The sequence below is a fragment of the Austrofundulus limnaeus genome, unplaced genomic scaffold, assembly GCF_001266775.1.
Source record: "Austrofundulus limnaeus strain Quisiro unplaced genomic scaffold, Austrofundulus_limnaeus-1.0 Scaffold1858, whole genome shotgun sequence".
In the NCBI taxonomy this organism is placed as follows: Eukaryota; Metazoa; Chordata; class Actinopteri; order Cyprinodontiformes; family Rivulidae; genus Austrofundulus; species Austrofundulus limnaeus.
Genome location: NW_013954260.1, coordinates 22,742 through 29,126, shown reverse-complemented (window position 1 = coordinate 29,126; position 6,385 = coordinate 22,742).

The window sequence follows — 6,385 nt, the reverse complement described above, 5'->3', positions numbered from 1 at the left end:
GTGTGTGTGTGTGTGTGTGTGTGTGTGTGTGTGTGTGTGTGTGTATGTGTGTGTATTCCCCAGTTGGGGGTACAAAAATGCAACCGTTATGCAAGAAGTCTTCTCAGTGTCCTCTGAGTGCAGTTCAGTGTTGGGAAACAAACTGCGTTTTGAAAGAATTATTCCTTCCTTCATTTTATGTTTCTTTACAAACTTAAACCTCCTCCACACTTCTTAACGTTTTGCCTGTTTTAAAAATAACCTCTCTTCCCTCGTTCACCCATCTGTGAATTTGTACTTAAAAAAAAAAAAAGCAAAGTCTGCGTTTCTCGCTTTGCAGTTGGTTTAATTTTATGAAGGTATTTATAGAACAAATCTACTGTGGGAATCCCACTTTTTTTGCTTTGTCACCTTTTGCCTGCTTCCTCTTTCCCACATTTTATCATTCTTGCCGTTTTCTCCTCCCTCACTTGATCATCTCCTCTGCTTCCTCTCCCCTCCCCTCGTGTCGTCCTCTCCTTAATCCTCCCTTTCCTTTGTTTCTGTTAGCTGCTATATTAAGGCTCCTCCAGTGAACTGAGCGTCTGGCTGGACGCAGCCGCTGGAGCTTGTTGAAAACAGTCAGTGTTAAGTTGTTGACTCACATAATGGTATATCTGACGGGCATTAGGTCGTCCAAGAAGTGCACAGCAATTACACATTTGTCGTGTCCCTGTGGGAGGTGTGTGTGCGTGCTTCGTTCGTTGTTATATTACAGCTGTAGTTCACAGACTACCTGTCGGCACATGAAGCAGGCGGAGGCTGCCTCGGTCTGTGTGTGTTTGTGCACACATGTTAATGATCACCTGTCCAGACTTGAGCAGATAATGAGACCGGAGCAGGCCCTGCTGCAGGCCTCCTTCCCTTCTCTGATCCATGTTTTTACAGACTCGGCAGACTGATCAGAACCTTCAGGACAGATTTTGTTCTTTTTGTCGATGCGTTTCACTTCGTCTTCCTGGTTTCAGAAGCCGAACGTTGAGTGTCGATCAAACAGCCGTTTTGCTCGTTTAGCTCGAGGCTGGTTCTTCACATGTCAGGCTGACGGTTCCACCGTGACCCCTGCGGGACGGTGTCCTGTTCCTGCACTCTGTCTCTACAGTAGCAGGCTGGATATCCTGTTACAGCACTGTTTGTGTGAGTCCAAATAAACCTGCAGAGCGGGGAAATCTATACTGCAGCTTTTTTTATATTGTATTCTTTTTTATTTTGTTGTTGGAAGGGAAAAGAGTTGGACTTCGAGTAAGATTCCTGAACGTTTTTTTGTTGGTATTACTGGCTTGAGGCTGACGTTCATTGTAGAATTGATAATAGAAGAAATTGCAAACCTCATGACTTTGTGTTACCAAACAGTGTGTTCTGACAAAATCCAGTTTTTATGCATTAAGATGCACAGAAACGCTGAAGTAAAACTGTTACAGAACTCTACCATGTTTCTGTAAACGGCACACCCCCTTTTTTAATTGGTTTGGATCTAAAGTTTAGGAGCCCTTCTGCCAGATCAGACCAGAATCTGAACTTTAGTTTCAGGGCCAGGACAACATGGTTTTGGCCCAGCCGAGTCTGGTGCAGCCGGTTCAGTCAGTGCGCTGCTTTCCAAGTTCTTTTGAGGTTGATTCCTCTGCCAGAGGTCCACTTATAAAGCTTTAGCTGGCGCTGCCAACGTGTTTTTGTTTTTCTTTCTTTTGCTTTTTAGAATTTGAGGGCGAGTTAAAGGTTTTGCACCAAGGCCTTTTTGACCATGTTTAGTTTACCCTCAGAAATAAATAGGGGTGTAAGAAAATATCAATACACTGAAATATCGCGATATTTCATTTCCCGATACTGTATCGATATTCTAAAGCCCTGTATCGATTTTTTATTAAGGTTTAAAATGTCAACTTTCCTGCCAGCCATTCATTTTTATGTTGTAGTTCAGCCTCTGACCACTAGTTGGCAGCAGTGAGCCAGCCATTTGGCTCCTCTACCTGTTGAGGTAGAAGCTATTGTTAAGTGTTGGGTGACCATATTGTAAATTAATATTAAAAACTAAAAGCTGCAAAAATATGTTTTCAAATTATTTATTGTCAAATTTAGTCTAATAATTGAAAACATGGATGAAATAAGAAATATGAAACAAATACAATAAAATACATACAAAGCAGAACACAGCTAAATGTATCAAAAGTATGTCTATGTAATATTAGAATTTTCTGCGACAATGAATTTTGGTTTTTCATTTAATATAATTTTTTAGACAAAAAAATCGCAATATATCACCTTGCTTATAGTATCGCAAAATATCGGGATATATCGTATCGTGACCCCTCTGTCGTGATATGTATCGTATCGTAAAATTCTTGTCAATACACAGCCCTAGAAATAAAAGGGTCATTAGTCGTGTTGGGTCGACATGTGAGTGAATTGGGGCATCAACACAGGCTTTTAGGTGGGATGTTGGAAGAGGGCGTCAACACGTTTGCAAAGTTTATGATGGAGGAAAAATAAAAACATAAGTTTGAACGGGAGCGGAGATTGTGACGACAGCTGCTGAGGCTGTAACATCTCTACCCGCCCCTTCTATCCAAGCACAGCGCAGTTTATTCTTTGTCGTCTTCTGCCTTCATAAAAACGCGGTCCATGCTCGCTGCTGGATCAGAAATTTGCCAAGAGCCAAGGCCCGCCCCCTATCCTAATTCTGATTGGCTAGTAGGAAGCAACAACTGGGTCTCATCCGGAGAGTTGTCTGTTAAATCTTGGCCAACCCGAGATCGGCACGGCGCACTGAGGGCATCTTTACAAGGAAATGAGGCGATGCCAAAGGAAAGCCTGCATCAGCACCGTAACATACCCATTTAAAGTGCCTGTGATGTGCATGTCACTCAAATACGAAACGTCAAAGAAAACTTATATATATTAAGAAACTTGGCATAACACACACGGTTTTACTCATTTTGTCACATAACTGGCAGATTTTCTAAAGAATTTAGCTCAGCTAAAGTGAAACAGGAAGTGACATCAAAGGGGAATTCTTTAAGAAATGAAACTCCAATTTTCTTTTACTGTAACATTATTTGAACTGAGTCTTCATCTCTTCGATAGAGACTCAAACTAATCTAAAGAAACATCAGATTCTTCGTTCGTCTGTGTTGTAATGGGCTCGACACACGGGCAGCGACAAACTACAGTGATTAACGGCTGTCATCGCAGCCAGGGTGAAACCCGACACACGGGACGCGATAGCGATCGCAGCGTTGCGAATCGCGCTCTCAGATCGCTTGTCTTCACAAAATTTGATTGGTTCTTGACTCTGAAGGCGGGTGTGCATTACGGACGTGTAAACTAAACAAGTCTTGCGATGCTAATGATATTGAAAAACAAACGCACATCAAGATACAATTTTATGAGGAAAAACTTACCATAAACTTCACCCTGGTGCCAATAAATTCCCACAAAGCTTTTTAGTAATCACTTGGTGAAAGTGTTAGCTAACGGCAGTGTGTAGCATACTCTCCTCTCATTGGTCAGTCAATTAAACCCTCGCTGATTGGTTGTACGCTAAGCGACAGCGACAAAAGTTGAACATTTTTCAACTTTCATATGTCGCGTCGCAAGCTCGCGTGTGCACGTATACGTGTACGAGCGCGAAATTTCACATGCACTATTTTCGCCGGTCGCTTAGCTGGAGGAGGGCAABDGYTTGTCGCCTCACCGCACAGGCTCCATAGGAAATGAATGGAGAGCGAGCGACGTCGCCTCCCGTGTGTCGAGCCCTTAAGCCTTGTAGCAACGCTCTGTTTGCATGCAGATATCCCCCTTTTACATCACTTCCTGTTACTTCAAATGCAAATATCTCAACAACTGCTCATCACAGCAGCGCAAAATTGTTTTTGCAATATGTTATCAATGTTGTCTTTCCAAAAATGCATTCATTTTTATTGCTAACATTTGATGTCACAGGCACTTTAAAGCTCGATTGACGACGTGAGGCTGTTTTTTTTAAACACCTGTAAGACTTCTTGACTGGTGACGGGGAATAAAGTGGGAGTGAGACATTTGTTTTGCTCTTCTTAAATTATTGTTTGTTTTTAAGCATCAAACTAATTGGTTTTTCTTGTTAAAAGGTTTTGCTCATAACTCTCGCTGCCCTCTTTACGACCTGTCGCAGCACGTCACAGGTTACAAAATTTGCAAGGCGAGCGGAAACGCTCCGCCGGCCGAACGGCGTGCATACCTTAAGAGCTCGGTTTAAAACACAAAGAGAATGTAACAAAAAAATGTATTACAGTGTTCCAGCACATCTAGACTTTAAGTTATGTGTCAAACGTGCTGTCGCATGTTTGACACATAACTTAAAGTCTAGATGTGACTCCTGCCACGATGTGAGATGGCGAACTACACGTGTTGGTCGTCTGAGTGAAGCTGCCATCAACGCCCTCGCTGCAGGTTTACACCTGCCTGACTCGTAGCCAGTTTAACAGCTGCCAGCACAGGTGTGAGAAAGTGTAACCGACAACCTGAGATATGTTTTTTTTTTTTTTTTTTTTTTTTTTGCATCCTGTGTTTGGGTTTTTCCGCGTGTTGGTCAGGAATGCATGAATCAGAGCGTTGATGAACCTGATTGTGACGTTTGAATGACCCTTTATGGTCAAGCTGACAACACAATCAGAGTGAGGCTGATAATGAGCTCATCTGTGTGTGACAGAAAACAGGGTGTGTGAGATCTAGAAACGCACACACCTACCTGCTGCTGGCGTTATGCAGAGAATCGAAGGCAGTTGTGTAACGACAGCGTCCAACCTGCCTCACTCTTAGAAATACACACCCTTATCTGTATGTGTAGTCAGTGGTAGTAACACAAGTTGTGTGTTTAGTTTCAGATTTGTTAACTGCATTGAGAAATTGGGTGTGGGAGTATGTAGGTGAATTTATTTGGAGTATGTTTCACATAGATGCGACAGGTGTGTGTGTGTGTGGGGGGGTGGTAGGATTTTTTGTGTGACTTCAGTACATTCCTATTCGAGGAGTGGTGTGTGTGTGTTTGAGGTGGGATGGACAGAATCAGCCCTTAGACTTTAGCTTTTAGGGGTGCGTCTCTTACATGTTGTCATTTCAGTTTTTTGTTAGCATGTTTTTTTTTCTTCGTTTGATTATGTTATATTTTATCTTTCTGGTCCCTGACGTTTCACCCAATCAGATCAGAGACTAAAAAGACGGCGCTGCACTGGTAACGCAGGAATGACACGTCTTTATTTATAAATGCGTGTTATCAAATAAATGTGACCTAATGGAAGATATCTCCCTTACGTTATGCCCTTTAAGCAGCAAAAACAAAGCCCTAACTGAGTGGGGAAATGAAACTATTAAAGCTCAGAATTCCTTCAAGGAATACATATCCTTTTAGAGTTGGACAATATTGGCAAAAAAATTAACCGATAACGATTAATTTGACGATTAATCCCCTGGAGTCCCTGGACACCCTGATGTCCTCATCACATGACCAATTTAGTGGGAAAGATTTGCTCTTCATAAAAGTCTGTTGGAAATTGTGTCAAAATTACAGACTTCAGGCTGTACTTCAAATTTTAAATTGTGTCGATAGATAAATAAATTACAGAACTTTTTATTTAATGTTTGTCATATTTGAAGTGGAGAGGAGAACCGAGCAGACTCTGCCTGGTGGCATTAATCGTATTAATCAAGTGCCAAAAAATAATTTATTAATGTTTTTCTGATGATTAACTGCACACGATACGATAATGCCCAACTCCATATAAATCTTTTAAATTAAAATCATCTTAGCTGTTTTGTCAAACCTTGAAAATAACGTCACAATCATGTGAGATGGATGCAAGGACGCATAATAACTACAAATCTACCTCTTTATCATTTTTTTATCACCTTATTTAAAAAACAAACACAATTTCTTGGACTGTGTGACTTCCTGATAAAGAAACAAAGTCAGAAAATTTTATTGGACATCGCAGGATTTGTTGATGCGTCTCCTGGTTTCACCCACAGTTCAGTGACTAAATGCTGGAGCCATGCTGAATGAACCCAGACACGCCCAGTAAGAACATGTGGTGACGTTGGTGCGTTCCCTCGTTTCCTGTGAGTCAACGCTGAGCCCTGTTTCAAAGATTAACGCTGCAAACAGAACAAATCACAACATTTATTCTGCTGCTCATGGAAGCTCAAAGAAAGGGAGGAAAACTACAAGTTTAGACTTTCACACAGTCCAGATGTGCCTTCATGTCTGCAGGTCTGCCTCCTCATGCAAGATCTTCTGCTAATTAGTTAAACTTTCTCCAAGTTTAGTAGTCTGTAAACCACCGAACAGCGTGGTTACAGTAAAAGTTACAAAGTGACAGAAGCAGATTCATGCAGC